Source organism: Pipistrellus hanaki, assembly GCF_964339955.1.
Source record: "Pipistrellus hanaki genome assembly, chromosome: 4".
Taxonomy (NCBI): Eukaryota; Metazoa; Chordata; class Mammalia; order Chiroptera; family Vespertilionidae; genus Pipistrellus; species Pipistrellus hanaki.
Genome location: NC_140506.1, coordinates 32,407,441 through 32,424,468, shown reverse-complemented (window position 1 = coordinate 32,424,468; position 17,028 = coordinate 32,407,441).

Sequence of the window (17,028 nt, the reverse complement as noted above, 5' to 3'; positions counted from 1 at the left end):
TTTTTATCCTATTTGGAGAGTACATTTATATGGCCTGGCTTGAAATATAGGCTGTGTAGCATCCATGAGAATCACCTTTGGAGATGGATGGGGTTAGCTCAAAGAGGGACCCCCCCCCCCCCCAGACATTTCCCAAAACACCTGCAGAGACCAATGTGCAATCAAGTTACTTTTGGGCAATTGGCTCTAGCTATACTGAATGATGTAATTTGATGTAGAGGTTGGGGTAGGTTGGGAACTAAAGGAGACCTGAGTCTTTAAGAGTTTCGCTCATGGGAGTCTGGAGTGTGGTATGGACCATCTCTGCTCACTCTTTTGCAGGGGTGGCTTGGTTTCCTGCTGAAAATAGTTGAATCACTTTAGAATTAAAGCCAGGTTGATGAGGAAATTTAAGTGAGAGAGAAGAGGTGGCTTTCTGCGTTCAGTCCCTAAGAAGCTAGTACCGCCGAAACCGGTTTGGCTCAGCGGTAGAGCATCGGTCTGCGGACTGAAAGATCCCAGGTTCGATTCTGGTCAAGGGCATGTACGTTGGTTGCGGGCACATCCCCGGTAGGGGGTGTGCAAGAGGCAGCTGGTCAATGTTTCTCTCTCGTTGATGTTTCTAGCTCTCTATCTCTCTCCCTTCCTCTCGGTAAAAAGTCAATAAAATATATTTAAAAAAAAAGAAAAGAAAAAAAAAGAAGCTAGTACCTTTCAAAGGAAGAAGGTAGTGAGACCGATTCCCTGATGTTCAGTTCCTGAGAGAAGGCTTCTGCAGAGAAACACAGGGATTGAGACGGAGGCCCTCGAGTGGCACATTGTTGTTTCAGGGACCAAGGGGGTAAACTGCAGGGCTAGTTGTACTGGCTATAGTCACATCAGGGACCTGGATCATGTTTGGGTTCAGCATTTCCCCCCTTTGCATGTCTCTCAGAAATGGTGGAAAACAAATGCTCAGGCATATGGGCTGCTGTCAGTGGTAACAAATGTATGGTATATATTTTTTGTCCTAAATTCCTGGAATCATATTACCACATGGCTGGATATAAAATAACCCCTCCCTTGTTTTAGGTTGTTAAGTGGGTTTTAAAAGATGAAGGAGACACATTTTAAAGAAATTAGAATTTGAGGAGAAATCTTGATGGTCTATCTGTGGCAATTTCAATGACATTTTGTAGCTTTTCTGTTGGTGTGGCACATCATTCAATCCTGCAGCGAGTTGGATATTACTTTAAACACCATGATTTGCAAACTTCATAAACTGAAGGCGAGCCAAGGTGGTTAAAAGGGCCCCTTATTCAAATCCATTTAGTTTGTATGAAAAATTAAAATTTTATGAAGCCTTCTTCATTTGTTATTAAGAATAGTGGGAATGAAGAAAAAAAAACATTTTAAATAAGGAGACAGTATGAATTTATATACTGATAATACTTCCCAAAATCACATAAGGTAGGCATTAGGGACATCTGTGTTTCACTGCTGATAGTTAAAGACATTAATTGACTTTCTCTAAATCACACTACTGAGTGTGGACAAAGGATTTAAGCCCTCCTGTCTCATACTCAGTCCGGTGGTGTTTTCTCTTTACAGTTTATTCTTGGTGAAAAATTAGCCTGCAATGACAAACAAAACAAAGCAAAATGAATTAAGTATCCAAGAGGAAGTACCAACACATTGGCCAACACTTGTGCCCACCTCACATCCCCTTGCTCTAACTTTTACTTCAACCATTGCCGTGGAAACCAGCTACCTCTCTCTGTGTGCTGACAGGACTTTCTGACTTCAAGTTTGGAACACCTGAAGGAACCCACCAAGCTCATGCATGTACAAATCTGGAACTGAGAATTACCACCAATAGGTAATCCTTCACCAGTGAAGGGTGATAGCTGGTCAGTTAATGCTTCCTGCCCAGATTCCTCTTCCTACATAGCTCCACAATGTCCTTGCATTAATTTTTCCTCCTTTCCAATTTTACTCTTTCCAGCCCCCAACTATTTCCTGGATTCATCTCTGTAAATTATTGACCCACATGCAAGCCTTTACCTCAGGCTCTGTTTTCTGGGGGAAACCCACCTAAGACAAAAGGTTTCTTCTGCAAACACCTGTATCCAAATCACTCACTAATCACAGTGACCTTTTGTTGTTTCTGTCTCTTAGTATTCATTCTTTCTTCTTATGCCTTCTTATGCTAGCTATAGCTTGAATTCCTCTTTTTCTAACTCAGTCCATGTGGTTTTGGTGTACCTGCTTTCATCTCCTGATTCCACAGTCAAGGCCACAGTCTAGGTTTGGGGGTGAACATGTGACCCAATCAGACGCTCTGAGACTTTTGCTGGGGAAAGAACTCTTGCTCCTGTGTGCTAGGCTGTGCCCCTGAGAGGCTGAGAGGTCTGTGCTACCACCAGTGCCATCATGTGGGACTAGAGGCTGGAGAATGCAGGACTAATTGAAGGGGAAAAAGCCATGCCCTGATCATATATTCTGAGTCCTGAGTCCATCTATGCACCAAATCAGATATACCTCTGAACTTTTAGTTTATAAGCCCATAATTGCCTATCGGCCAGGCTGGTCACTTACAATGAAATTGTCTTAACCATTCTCCAAATATTTAGGATATCTAGATTGAGGCCTTTTCCAGGACTAGTGGATATCAGGACACATCTCTGTTCTCATCTCATAAGCATCTTCCCAACAACAGGATTATGGAAACAGCTAAGGGAAGATAGATTTTTCTTCCCCATTGCCTTCCATCCAATTAGGCTGAAATGTTCTGGGTGAAATAACTTGTGGCATGGTTTCAATCTTCCTTCCTAAAGAACAGCAGTTTCCCAATATCTTTGCTAATGAGATCATGGAAGCTGTGGCTAATATGGAGTAATTTCTGCCTTGATGAAGGGAGTGGGTTAGCTGTGTAGTGATGGCTTTGGTGTGACTCACTTCTTCTGGAGCCCCTAGTGTCCTCTTTCCCTTTCTAGACTTCCTGTTCGGGAGGAATTCTCAGTCCTAGGTGGTATTCTGATCTACACTAGGACAGGGCCTTCCCAGGCATCACTGGTGGTGGCTTAGATAGTACAGGTTCTATCTTTTACCTTACTTTGCATCTCATATTTCACCTTCTTGTTCTTATTTATGCTTATTTTGTTTTTCCAAATTCATGGCCTTCTTCCCTAATCTAAATGAATGGTTTCTACAACCTTGCATCTTCTAAGGAAAGAACTCAGAATTAAAGGAATTTTACCAGGAAGATTTTTCCTTTTCAATGTCCTTCATTTCTACTTTTTTTTTTTTTTAAACACCTTTCCAATAAGTATTTATTATTAGTTAAGCTATGTATCAGGATCCCAGGGCGAGATATATCCATGTCCCCTTTACCCCTTTGAAAAAAGGACAGAGGACAGAAGGATGGCGGGTGGAGACATTTCAGATCTTCCCAGGAAACATGCCTTCTCTCCAGAAGTCATCCTAGGCCAGTGGTCGGCAAATTCATTAGTCAACAGAGCTAAATATCAACAGTACAACGATTAAAATTTCTTTTGAGAGCCAAAATTTTTAAACTTAAACTTTTTTTTAACACCACTTCTTCAAAATAGACTCTCCCAGGCCATGGTATTTTGTGGAAGAGCCACACTCAGGGGCCCAAAGAGCCACATGTGACTTGCGAGCTGCAGTTTGCTCACCACTGTCCTAAGCTGACCCCCGGATATGGGGCAGAGGGACTTGTATGAACACTGGTATCATTTGCACATGGCCATTGCCTTCTCACAGTGCTGGAACACCAGGTAGGCCTACCTGTGGTTCCTGGTCTGGTTCTGGCTGGGGAAATGGCTGTCAAAAGGGGCAGGTTGGTAGTTTTTGACTTTGGTCTTGATAGTCTTCTGCCATGTTCCTGACTCCTAAAGACATGCTGGAAGTAGCTCACTGCTAAAAGTGACCCTCAGCAAAGAATCCTCCATCTCCCCATCTCCACTTCGGCCTTTAGGTGCCAGTGCACATATAAACTACCTCAGGGTGTGACGCAGTTAAAGGTTTCCTAGGGAGGAGGGGTAAGAGCCTCAAACCAATCTGGAAATGGCCGAGGCTATTGAACATCTCCGAGGGAACTACCTAAATTCCTAGAGTTTGTTTGTTTCCAAACTGCCTCCCACTCCACATCAAGGTATCTCTGCCTCCTTAAAGGATCAGCAGATTCATAAGCTCGTCTCATCTGTTAACCATTCTAAAAACTTATTCTCCATAGGTGAGCAATTTTGTAGAAAGCTTGAAAAAAGATGCCCAGAGTTACTCTGCGACAAATATGAGGCTTAGGGTAGACTTGCAGACAGATGTCCTGAACCAAAAGGAGATGGCAGACTGAAGAAAGGTTTTGTTCACCACAGCAGGCTCCCTGACCAAAGCCTTCTTCCTGGAGACCAGAACTACCAGTATCCATCTAATCATATTCTCACTGTTAGTTTTATCTTTTTGAGGACAATGCTTTCCTTTGAGAAATGCCTCTTTATCTCTGCCATCAGGGTTTCTGTTATATTTGCCAAGGGGCCCTGCGGCTCAGCTTTAATTACTAAGTGTGTTTATTTGTTACTTTGAATTATTGTTAATTTTTACTTTTCGGTGAAAATGTATGCTATGGCTAGTTATATGGTTCTTAGAATAAAGCTCTAGATAGAACCACCCTGCTTTTTTTTGTTGGTATAACTTCGATAATCTACTCTTTGGCTAAGACAAAGGGGTCCAACTAAGAAAAAAGACAACTGAGCAACCAGAGGAAGAAAAGAGGCTCTTCTAGTTATGCTGGGGCCTTGGACTGATTTGGTGCTTCAGTTGTCTTCTCTCCGACCATTGATAAGGGCTCCACGCGGAATCCTGCTCTATTTAGGACTGCCTTTGGGGCCCCTAAAAAGGAACTTCTATGATTTCTTACACCTCTTACTTTACATAAACAAATAGAGTTGCACAATTGTTAGAACAGCCTCCTCACTACCCTGGCATCCCTTAGGCATTTATGATTTATAAATCAAAGCTCTGGAGATTGCACATCCAACCTCACAGAGTAAGCAAGCTGTCTCAACATGGCCAGATTTAAGGATTTTGTAGACACCATGTTGCACAATTGTGATATTCCTAAGCTCTTTAATGGGCTTCTTGGTGGCCATTTTGTGAAGACTCTAAAGCTGGTCATTTTTATTAGTGAGCACCTGCTCTGGGCAAGACACTGTACTTAGCACAGCAAGACAGTGCTAAGCTAAGGCCAAGAAAGGGTTCCTGCAATCAACACATTTGCAATCTTGACTGGGAAGCCAGAGCACAAAGCAAACCACATTTAACTAAGTGTTTTGAAGGGACACTCACAAGACTGCAGTCCCAGAGATGTTACAGGGAAGCTGGGGATTACTAACTAGGTTTACTTCATATAATTCACCTTTCCTATGGAAAATAAATGTGTCCATTGTTGTTACATAGCCTTAGTATTAATCATCATCCAAAGGCAGAGATAGATTTTACATTTTTGATGGTGAATACCCCATGGCTTATTTTGCAGCTATTGTAACATGGAAACAAAGGTGCTGTTATTTTATTTACCAAAACTAACAGTGATGAAACTAGATTGGATATTTGTATGGCCCAGGGAAAGTTTTGAGCTGCAGAGCCACTGAAAGTACACTGTTACATGTTTTAAAAACTCAAAGAAACAACATGTGCTGGCAAAAAAAATAAAAAAAAAAAATCAATAATCCTGGAGTCAGATGAGACTGACTAGGTTCATGTAAGACCTGACATGTAAGTCATGACCCACTGTGACTTCTGTGATGTTGTGCCATTTACTTCCTCTTTCTAAGGTTCTGTTTACTAGTGGTAAAGCAGGGACAATAACATCTCTCTTGCAGAAATTTTTTGAGGGGATAAACAATTTAATGCATATGACACAACACAATATATGAAACCAACAGGCATCCATAAAGAGAGATTTTATATTGTTATAACTACATATATCCAAATTGCCTCTTGTCAGATCATTTTGAATCTTCACATGGAATGACTAGGGAGTGTCACGTATGTTAAGGGCTTAGGGTAAGTGATGCCAGACTATATTTTGACTATAGTTCTTGCTGTATTAAGTGCCAGACATGTGACAATAATAATTTGAGAAGATGTTATTGGTCTCAATATTTAAAAATCTAGAATTTGTTTTCCTAACTGGTAATTCACAATCAGCAAAAACATTTTCTATAATTTTTCTTTTTTACAAATGAGATTCATGATGCCTGCTAAGATGAAAACTATAGTTGATATTGCCGATGACACTGCTTGAATAAAAACTATAGTTTGGTCACAGAAAAACTTATCTACATCATTACAGGGATGTATCAAAACCATTTAGAGAAAGCAGTGGTTTAAATTCCTGCTTGTCAGGGTCAAAGGCATTTATATTATACCACATAGACAACTTTGTAAAAGGAAATTGTTGGGATATGTTGGGGACTGAAATGTGTGTGCCCACCACAAATTCATATGTCAAATTTCTTTCCCCTAGTACTTTAGAATGTAACTGTATTTGAACACAGGGTCTTTAAAAGAGTTAGTAAAGGTAAAATGAGGTAATTAGGGTGGATTCTAACCTAATATGACTGGCGTCCTTATAAGAAGAGGAAATTAGGACATAGATAGGTACAGAGAGAATCAGATAGAAAGACACAGGGGAAAGGTGGTCATCTACAAGGCAAGGAGAGAGGCCTCAGAAGAAACCATCCCTGCCAACGCCCTGATCTCAGACTTTTGGTTTCCAGAATAGTGAGGAAATTATGTTTAAGCCACCCAGTGTGGTACTTTGCTATGGCAACTCTAGTAAACAAATATAGATACCAAGGTAGTCCTATATAATTGGGAGCTTATAACTTGAGGCCTGGATCATTCCGTTGAGATCTGACCACTATTTTTATTAAAAAGTTAAATAAAATAAATAAAAAGGAAAAGGAGCTTGGGAATTTGGGATTCTCTGAACCAGTGACTAGTGCTGCTGAACCACACCCACAATGTGATATTAAATATAGAAGCCTGAGAAGAAAGTTCAAATTGTTTTTGTCTTTTTTAAAACTGAAGTCTCATCTCAAATGTGTGAAAAATCAGCTTGACTAAGTAGGGGAATGAGAATTTGCTGTGAAAATAAAGATCGAAACTCCTACCATTTATAATTTGGCTTGTAAAGAATAGCACAGGCATGTGATTAAGTTCCTAAAGTGACTAGGTAGGAAGACCTGAATTCAAACATATGCTTTTAAAAAAATAAATTAAAAAATATATATTTTATTGATTTTTTACAGAGAGGAAGGGAGAGAGATAGAGAGCTAGAAACGTCGGATGAGAGAGAAACACCGACCAGCTGCCTCTTGCACACCCCCTACCAGGGATGTGCCCACAACCAATGTACATGCCCTTGACCAGAACTGAACCTGGGACCTTTTAGTCCGCAGACCGACGTTCTACCACTGAGCCAAATCGGCTTTGGCAAAATAAGATTTTTTTATTGACTTCAGAGAGGAAGGCAGAGGGAGAGAAAAATAGAAACATCAGTGATGAAATGGAATCATTGATCGGCTGCCTCCTGCATGCTCCCTACTGGGGAGTAAGCCCACAACCCGGGCATGTGCCCTTGACTGGAATTGACCTGGGATCCGTCAGTCCGCAGGCTGATGCTCTATCTACTGAACCAAACCAGCTAGGGCCGAACCTATACTCTTAATACTTAGGAATGGTGTGGTTTGGGTCAAGTTACTTAATCTCTCTAAGCCTCTATTTTCTTGTGGAAAGAGGTAAGGCTGGTTTAGATCAGTGGTTGAGCGTCGACCTATGAACCAGGAGTTCATATTTGGATTCCTGGTTAGGTCACATGCCTGGGTTGTGGGATCCATCCCCAGTAGGGGGCATGCAGGAGGCTGCCAATCATGATTTTTTCTCAACACTGATGTTTCTATTTCTCTTCATCTCCCTTCCTCTCCAAAATCAATAAAACTGTATTTTAAAAAAAGGGGTAAGGTTGCTATAAGGATGAAGTGAGTTAACAGTGAGTTACTGTGTAAATGTATAATCAATTATACATTTAAAACACAAAGTTGTTTAAATAGTAACTTGGTGATGCATAAAAAATACTTGTGTTTGACGGCAAACTGTGGAAGAACTTGCAGTGGTTTGACTCAAAGGTTACCAAAGCCATGGATATAATTGATATCCTATTATTCTAATTACTGCTGCAATGGCTGACTTTGGAGACGCTGGTGGTTTTATACTCTCAAGTAAAATAGTGACGAAAAGTACTTTCCAATGAAATATCCTCAATGGGTAAAAACCTGTTCACTAAGCGGGCAAGAATACTTCTTTGGCATGGGGTGGGTTGTGGTTAATCACAGTGCTCTTTGTTGATTCTTTTAAACTATGGGTGGTTTTCCCTTCTAGCTACCTATGTCTGTATATTAGAGGAAGTAGGATATGGTCAGTGACTTATTTTCAGATCTCACATAATTCTTAGCTTTGCCTCTATAGTTATAATTCAGACACTATGACTTCCTTAGTTACCCTTGCCTCACGAGCTCCTTTTGCATCTTGTGGTAAACCAGTTGATCATTGAGGCCGAGGAAAAGAAAGTAAAGCAAAGCTGAAAGTTGAGAAATATATTTCTTTCATAAACTTTAAAGAGGAGCAGTGACTCAGACCTGGGTGAGCAAGTTACCCAGGGCCTCTTGAAATAGGATATTCTTTCCCTGAAGCTGTAGGGATTAGTGCTGTTGGCATGGGAGTTCCTGAAATGAGTGGCTCCCGGACCTCCCCAGGACAGAGTGTGGGCCCCTGCACCTTCCTGGGGAGGGTGGGGCCTCTCAGTCCCCAGGGGCACCCTTCCTGCCACCTGCCAGAGCTGAACTCCCCAGAAAGGAGAGGACAGATCCTGGGGGAGGTGAAGAGAAGAAAGCAGGATTCTCAGGCAACAAGGCAACTCAGAGAAGCCTATGGCAACTCCACGCAGCCCCAGGAGAACTGATTTGTGTAGAAAAAATATAAAAATTTCCTTTCTATATACTAGTAGCTCCAGATGGGGTGCATGAAGTATGGTAGCAACCATACTTAGGTAAAAACTGCTGTTTGAATTTTAACCCTGATATTCTGGCTTTGGCACTCGCTTACTTTCTTAAACAATTGGGTAGTTGCTTCAGCTTCCAGATTGAGAACTGGCTAAGGCAGTTTTCCTGTGCCTGTGGACCAGGACCACAGGAGATTGAGTCCCACTGACTCAGTAGCTTCAGGAGTAGAAATTGTAGATAATCTTTAGAGATTAACCACTCAGCTCTGCTTCTGTACTATCTGCTATCTCAAGATAGGGCCACATTTTCCAACGTCCAGCAGGATGTGGCTGGGAATGACCCTGCGGGCTGTTCCCAGCCTTTAGAATTTAGAATTTAGAACAAAGGAAAATTCTTGTGGTTTGGACCTTTAAAAGGACTGCCTACACCTGGAATGGTGTGGTCGTGAGTGTGGCCACCTGTGTGCGGTGCTCTTGCGGCCGTCCTGGCCAGTTCAATAAATTCTTGCCTGCTTTTTAAAAATCAATTAGCAGCCTCCGGTGGTCTTATTTTGAACCCAGGGTTCAACCCCACAACAGTGCACAGTCACCTTCACAAGCCCATCAAATTGTTTTTGAGGCACATCCTGCCTAGTATGTTGTATCACATTCTCCAGAAAGCCTAAGATTACAAATAATTTCCCTCCTTGCTGTTTTCTTCTACAATGGAAGTTCCTATATAACTCCCTTAGTAGAGATGTTCATGGAAATTTGGGGGCTAAGTTGCAAACCAGGATGGTGATAGCTAGGAGTGCTGACCAATGGCCCATCTGAGTGAGGAGGAAAATCATCTCAAACATACGCTTCATGGGGAGAAGAAACCTGGAAAGCAGTAGTGCCAAAGGGGAGTGGGGTGATAGTGGACAGCCACGGAGCAGCCAGACTGCAATGAGAGAAGGCAACGTGAAAGGCCAGACCTATTTTGGGCCGTGAACCCTGAGTCATGGGGTAACAGAGACCAGAGGTGACAGTTGGTCTCTCGGCTCCACGGTGAGCCAGCATCTGGAATACCACTTTGGCTTTGCAAAGCTCAGTTTAGGGCATAGAACCTTAGGGAATTTGGTGAAGGGCAAGGAGAAAGAGTAGGGAGGTGAGGATGACTCAGGGAATCTGATCAGAGGAAAGATTAAAGGAGCTAAATATGGGTAGTGAGTAGGGGGATGGTAACTCCTGACACCCTAGATGGCAAGAATTATTTTTAATAGAGATGTTATATTTAGAAGATAAGAGAGGGGAATTGAAAGACTGATTAGCGTGAGGAAATGCTCTGGCCAATTGTATTAGCTTACACATAGGAGCACCATTTCTCAGTCCGGTGTGTGTGTGTGTGTGTGTGTGTGTGTGTGTGTGTGTGTGTGAGTACCCCATTTCTTGAGATATTTGAAAGTGGGTTTTCAGTACCATGGCATTGCAAACTTCTCTGGATAAGAGACCATTGCAGCACAAGGTGACCTTATCTGTAGAACTCAAGAACAGAGTCCTATGCAAATATTTTATAATTTTACTGCTTGATCAAAGTGAAATTATACCTATAGTCACCTGATCTCTAAACTTGGCAATGTGGGCATGCAGCCTCTAGAATCCAGAGACTTAGCAAATTAACCTCAGAATGCTCCTCTAGTACGTAGCCTTCTTTCAAAAGAGTACGTTTTGGTTCTTCTAGTCCATTCTGTGATGAGAAGAGGAATTCTCCCAAGGCTGAGGAACACCTCATGTGGAGGAAGCAAGTTCCTTCCATGGGAGCCCAGAGCCTGAAGTCAAGGCAGGGACCACCTTCTGGTCAAGACCCATCAATAACTGAGCTTTGTGGATCCTAGAAGATGCTGTGACATGTCCCTTTCCTGTTCCAGGACTGAGGATCTGGCTAAGTGTTTGGAAAGCACAGCAGATGCTACCCTGTCTGTACAAGCAGGGATTTGGATTCAGACTGAAACAAAGCCTTCCTTTTGCTAAACCCAGTTTCAAAACAAGAGTTTGCCTCTAGGTTTGGAAAAGCCACTGGACTTGGACCCGGGCGAGCCTGCTCAGGCGGCAGGAACCTGTGAGGGGCCATGCTTGCTGTCTGTTTTTATTTATAAAAAAATATCCTACCCCCCAGGTGCTGGAAAACTAATCCAGGCTGACAGATTCCCTGACTTGCCTGCTTTGGCTTTCCGGGGCCTGTGTCACTGCTATTAATAGTCAACTCTATGTTCTTAAAGAGCTTTTCTGTCTGCTCTGCCAGTCTGGGGCAGACCTTGGTGGGAAAGATCAAGTTGGGGTTAGGCTGGGGGAAGACAGAAGCAATTACACAGAGGGGACAGAGAGGCATCTAAAGAAGAAAAGCCCGGAGTCTCTTGGGGGAAATTTACCTTAAACTGACTTTGGAACATTTTTGTTACATTCTTCTAGCAGTTGGTTTTAAGGTCCGCATACACCAAGAATGAAGGAGCTCAGCAGGACCGAGAGGTAGACAGAAAGGGATTCTGGTGACCAGATTTTGTTGGCCTCTATGGGAAGGGGGACTCAGAGTGGATCTCGAGTAAGCTTTTTCTTTATTTGGCTTCCTTTTCCACAAGCAAATATAAACATAGCCCTTTTAAAACAGAGCAATTTGTATCTTTTTTTTTTTTGCTGGTCTCTTCCTTGGGCTTTCAAAGGGCATTGCACATTTTGGGAAAAATTCCAGTTCATTTGGGTGCTTTTGTGTCTGGCTTATTTATCCTACTGTCGCCCAAGGTCTCAGGCAGTCTGCACAGTGTCCCTGAACACTTTGGAAGCAAACCTTTATTAATGGAACTCCGGGGAAATAGAATTTATGCTTAACTCCTAGTTAAACATAAAACCCCTTTCGCTTTAATCCTTGATGTTGAAATCCATTCTAAAATGTTTACATTTGCTTTTATGTCTGCACACAGTCCACGGACATGATCTAATCTCGCTCTGATGAGTCAGCATCTTGCAGCCCCTCGGTTCCAATAACGTTTTATGGTGGAGGAGAGAGTACAGGAGATTGGGCCAGGTCTAAGCCTGGCCTGAACAGGCTCCTTTATCTAACCGTGTTTGCGTCCTAGGACAGACTGGCGTTCCTGGTTCAGGTCCAAATGCCTGCCGATGCCAGTCCCCCCAAACTGGCACTCCTTTAGCAGGTACAGAGTGAACCTTTCATTTACGTTATCTTCTCCTAGGAGAATTATGAAGCCCAGATCATGATGAGTGGGGGAATGGCTATGTCTACAAGCTAGGACCCTCATAGGAACTATATTGGGGCATGGCTGGGTGCTGCCTCACTGTCAGCCCCGAGGCCACCTGCTCCTGAGTGTTTGCCTTAACAGGCATGAGACCTGGGTGGGCCTTTGGAGCACATGGGGATTCCTCGCCCTCTGCCAACACGAAGAGCTGAGGGAGTGCAAATGTATTCCCTTACGTGGGACAGAGGAGTCACGCTGCAGTCTGTCTCGGTGTTCCCTGGGAGTTCAAGGAAGGGTGCCAGGTTGGAAGGCATACACAGCCCATCCAAAGAGAGTTTAAAAAAAACCCTCCTCCCTCGCCCTCTTTTCATCCTCATTGTCAGAGTGATGGCATGGTGGGCCCTGTGGGAAGGACAAGAAAAATAGTGGTTGGTCAGGAGTCCTCCTTGCCTTGGTTTCTCCTGCTTGTTGTTTCAAGGAGGAAAGAGCTCACTGCATCCAAACTCTGCACAGCCTCTCTTCGCTCAGGGACTTACCACATTTATGAAGTAAGTGGCCAAAGAAATTAGAGCTGGGTCAAGGGCAAGAGGATTTGGCCAAAGGAACCCTGTGGTTCCTTGCTTGTCATGAATGATGTATAGAATGAGGTAATGCAACCAACAATTAAGTGAGAGCTGCACAGTCACTTTCCACACAGCTGGGAGGGAAGCTTTTTGATGACTATGTTTTTTTTTTGTGTTTTTTTTTTAAGACCTGGAGCAGCAGAAGGCCTGCATTCTAGAGTCACATTACTTTGCAACCTTCTGTCACAGGTACCGCTGGCCTTCAAGGAGGCAGGGCTGTCTCCACAGGGCAATGCCACAGATATTTTGACATTGGGAGGTTTGGAAAAGCCTTTTTCCCAAGTGTCCCTCCCTCCCCATTTGTGGTTTTAGTTTCCAGCCTAGACAATCAGCTTGCTATTGGAAACTTGGGGGATGGGAAGGTGTGCCTAGGAGAAGATAAATTAAATGGGACCGTATGTCCAGAGAGAACTAATTGGCTGAGGCAGAGTTTATAAAGAGTAGCCTCCATAACTGACATAGAAACAGGTCTTGTACCTGCCTCAAGCTTTTCTGCACTTGAGTTTGTATTTCTGATTTGCCCTTGGTCCCCTTTCCTGGCTCAGGGACTTTGTTTCTGAAAAGGGAGTCAGGGAGACATGGGTTAGTCTTGTCCTGGCTGAGTAGCCTTAGGTCTCATCTGCAGACTGAGAGGGAGTAGCTGCCACAAAGAGTCGTTTTGAGAATTGATATGATATCAGTGTCTAACGAAGATCAATTCTTTCCTACTCCCCATTTTTCCCTCTCTCTCTTTTTCTTTCCTGTTGAATTTCCTTGTTATTATGTTGGTAGATGCTTACCTTGCAGCTGATAAAGCTGCTGCTTCTAAAGTGAACTGTGGGCCTGCTCTTTTTGGAAACTGTGTTAGCCAATTAGTTTCCTTTGGAGAAAATATTTTGGGAAGAGAGAGGGGGCGGGGTGGCTGAGAAGGGGGGAGAGAGGGAAGAGGAAAGAGAGCACTATTTAGGGAATCATCATTTTAGGTGCATATAATGATTAATAAAGGAGTAAGAAAGAGGATATTTTATCTACCATGGGTAAAATGGACCAAGGTTCTTACAATATACTTGTCTTCTACAGTGTCTTGAGCATTAGCAAGATACTGCTTGAAGGACAAGAAAATATATCTTCTATATATATATATATGTTGACATTTGATTTTATTCTACCTAGGTTATTTCTGAAACCCCCAAGATGGGAGATTTTTATAAAAATAGCTAATAATAGGTATTCCTGGCAGAAGTAAACACAAAACTCATATGGTGGGATGAACCCTTAATCTGAGTCTCACAGGTAAATATTTCCTAAACATGAGCTCACGATGCTCTTGATGCAAAATACACAAGAAAACAGTCTATCGTAACTGTGTATTAGTAGACATTACACAAGCACATTATAATTAGATAGTTTCCAATAATAAATTCAATAAAAAGGAAAAAATAAAAACATTAAAAAATGAATAAAGCTGCAAATAAATAAATAAATAAAGCCCCCCTCCTCCTCTGCCCCCACAAAAAAAAAAAAAAAAAAAGGGAAGAAAGTCAGGACTTAATGAATTAAAAATCTATTAAAAGAACAGAGTAACTTAAAGGGATTAAAAGGAAGGAAAATATGAGGCTGGGAATATAGTCTAATGAAAAAAAGCTAAAAACTAGGAACAAAACCCAAGAACTGACCTTCTTATGCTCCTTTATGCATTCTGCCCCTAGGGAGGTAAGATGATTTACCTAACTGGCAAATTTTGGAGGAATAAACTGAGTTTACTCAATTAAGCTCTGCCTTTCATTTTTTTCAGAGCAAACCTGTCTGGAGTCAGGATAATTTTTTCTCTGCTCCTCCATGCTATAGATTTGACTACAGTAGCCCTTTTGGGGGATTCTGCATACTCAGTCAGTTTAATTCTAGCTCTCATATTAAGCTACAATCACCAACCTAGCCTTTCTCAGTATAAAAATACTCCTTTATTTGACTTCTCAATTTGTTCATAATCTGGGCAGGAAAGAGGGAAAGCACAAATAAGAATTTTTAGATGTAGATAACAAAATATTGATAATATATGGTAGATATTTAAAAATAAAAAGAATGGACAATGGCTAACCACATACTAATAAAAATGAAAACTTTGATGAAGTGGTTTATTTCATAGCAAAATATATATTTGCCAAAATTGACTCAAGAAGAAACATAATTATAATCCTTAACAAAATCCAGTCTTTAGTAAAAGTCTACACATAGGTATGAGCATGTGTATGTACACACATTTCAAACTTTCAATTTATGAGTAAGTTCTATCAAACATTCAGTCTTATGCAAATGTTCTAGATAAAAAGAGTGCATGCTCTGCAACTCATTTTATGAGACTAGTATAACTTCGATAGAAAAGCAGATAAACTTGATGCTAAAAACAGAAGTCAACAATTGGTAATAAACATAGGACCAAAAATCATAAATAAATTTGCAAGTCAGAATCCATCTGTATCTATGAGTTTTATAAATGTGCATTTGTGTGCATGTGCATATGTGTGTGAGTGAACCAAGTGGGGCTTACTATAGAATCCCTTTCAATATTTAGCATATTAACTAATTAAAGAAGAAATATATAATCTTTGAAATTGAAGCAGATAAAGCACTTGAAAAATTAAAAATGTTTTCATGATAAAAAAATTCTTAGTGCAATGGAAAAGAGGGGAGTATTTGAGAAAGCATATCTACCAAAATATTAGAGTAAGCATTGGAATTTATGATATTATCTTGAAAAAGAAATGAGACAAGAATGCCTGTCATCACAGTGTCTATTTTTCCATGTACTGGGGACTCTAATCAGTGATGTTAGATAAGAAAAAGAAATAAAAGATAGAAGGATTGGAAAAGAAGAAAAAGCTTTTTTTTTTCTTTTTTTCAACAGTGTATTTATATGTGCAAGAGATCTGTCAAATAATTCTAGTAATAAAGTTGTAGGATAAAAGATTGTAAGTTGGGTTCCAGGGAAGCTGACTCTGAGTTGGAGATTAGCTTGGGAGAGAGTTTATTAGGTTGTACACTGGACATCAACTCCTGTGGAAGGGAAGGGTGTGAAGCAGGACGGTGCAAAGGGAGAAGCTGAGCTGTGATGTACTAGCAGTCCTAGAGAAGCCCAACAACCTCATGGGAGATCTGAAGCTGGCAATCCCTTTAGAATTGTAACAAGTTGGGATGAGGGGACCAGGCCCTTATGTCCCCAAGTTGTTCAATTACCGGGTGGGAGATGGCCTGGGGAGGGGTGTGGCCTTGGGCTGGCAGCTCCTCAGCCAAGATACTTCTGCCCTTTCCTTCCACCCTGTTCAAGATACTTCTTAATGAGGACTAGCAGATAAGGTATAATTGCTGACACTGCTTCCTGCACCAGAGAGGATAAGTTCTTAGACCTCAAAGGGGACCTGGGAGGCACTGGGATCTACTTATTTATCCAGTTGTGGAAGCCATTCCTTTTGGTTCCACAGGGAGTCATTTCCTTGAGAGACTTGTAAGAGAAAGATAAGTGGCATGGACTATAGCTCCTTTGTTGTAGCTGGCCTTGGGCCACAACTGATCCTCATTGATCCCTGCTTTACTGTGCATTCTACACCCCCTTAAGCAGCACCTCTGTTAGTCTCAGTGACCCAGCTGATGAGGGACCTAGATCCTCCTTGCTGAGAGGTCTGATTCCCTGGTTACTGGTGCCCTTCTTAGGCCAGGGTTGCTGCAACTGCCCAATTACCATCAAAACTTGGAAAGATATTACCAAGAGGTACCGAAGTATATCACTTAAATATTAAAGATATTACCAAGAGGTACCGAGGTATATCACTTTTCCCTGCCTGCATTGTGGAACAGCAACCCTACCTTTTCCTGATAATCGGCATTAATGCCCCTGCTTCTCCAAACTTGTTACTTATTATGATAATTGCATCTCCTTGGCTTCTAATAGTTAAGTGCTGCCATCTGGCCTCCATTATATCAGGGTCCTCATATCCCCATTCTCTCAGTGGGTGCAGTTCTGTAATGGCCTCTGCTCCTGGAGAGGGGAGCCAATGCTGAACTTAGGGAGGCTGCTGCCAATATCACCAGCACGTTCTCTATTGCTTTGGGCCCTCTTATGGAGCATTGTCATCCTGTGGATTTTTCAGTCTTACTCTACAAGTCCAGTTTTGCATGC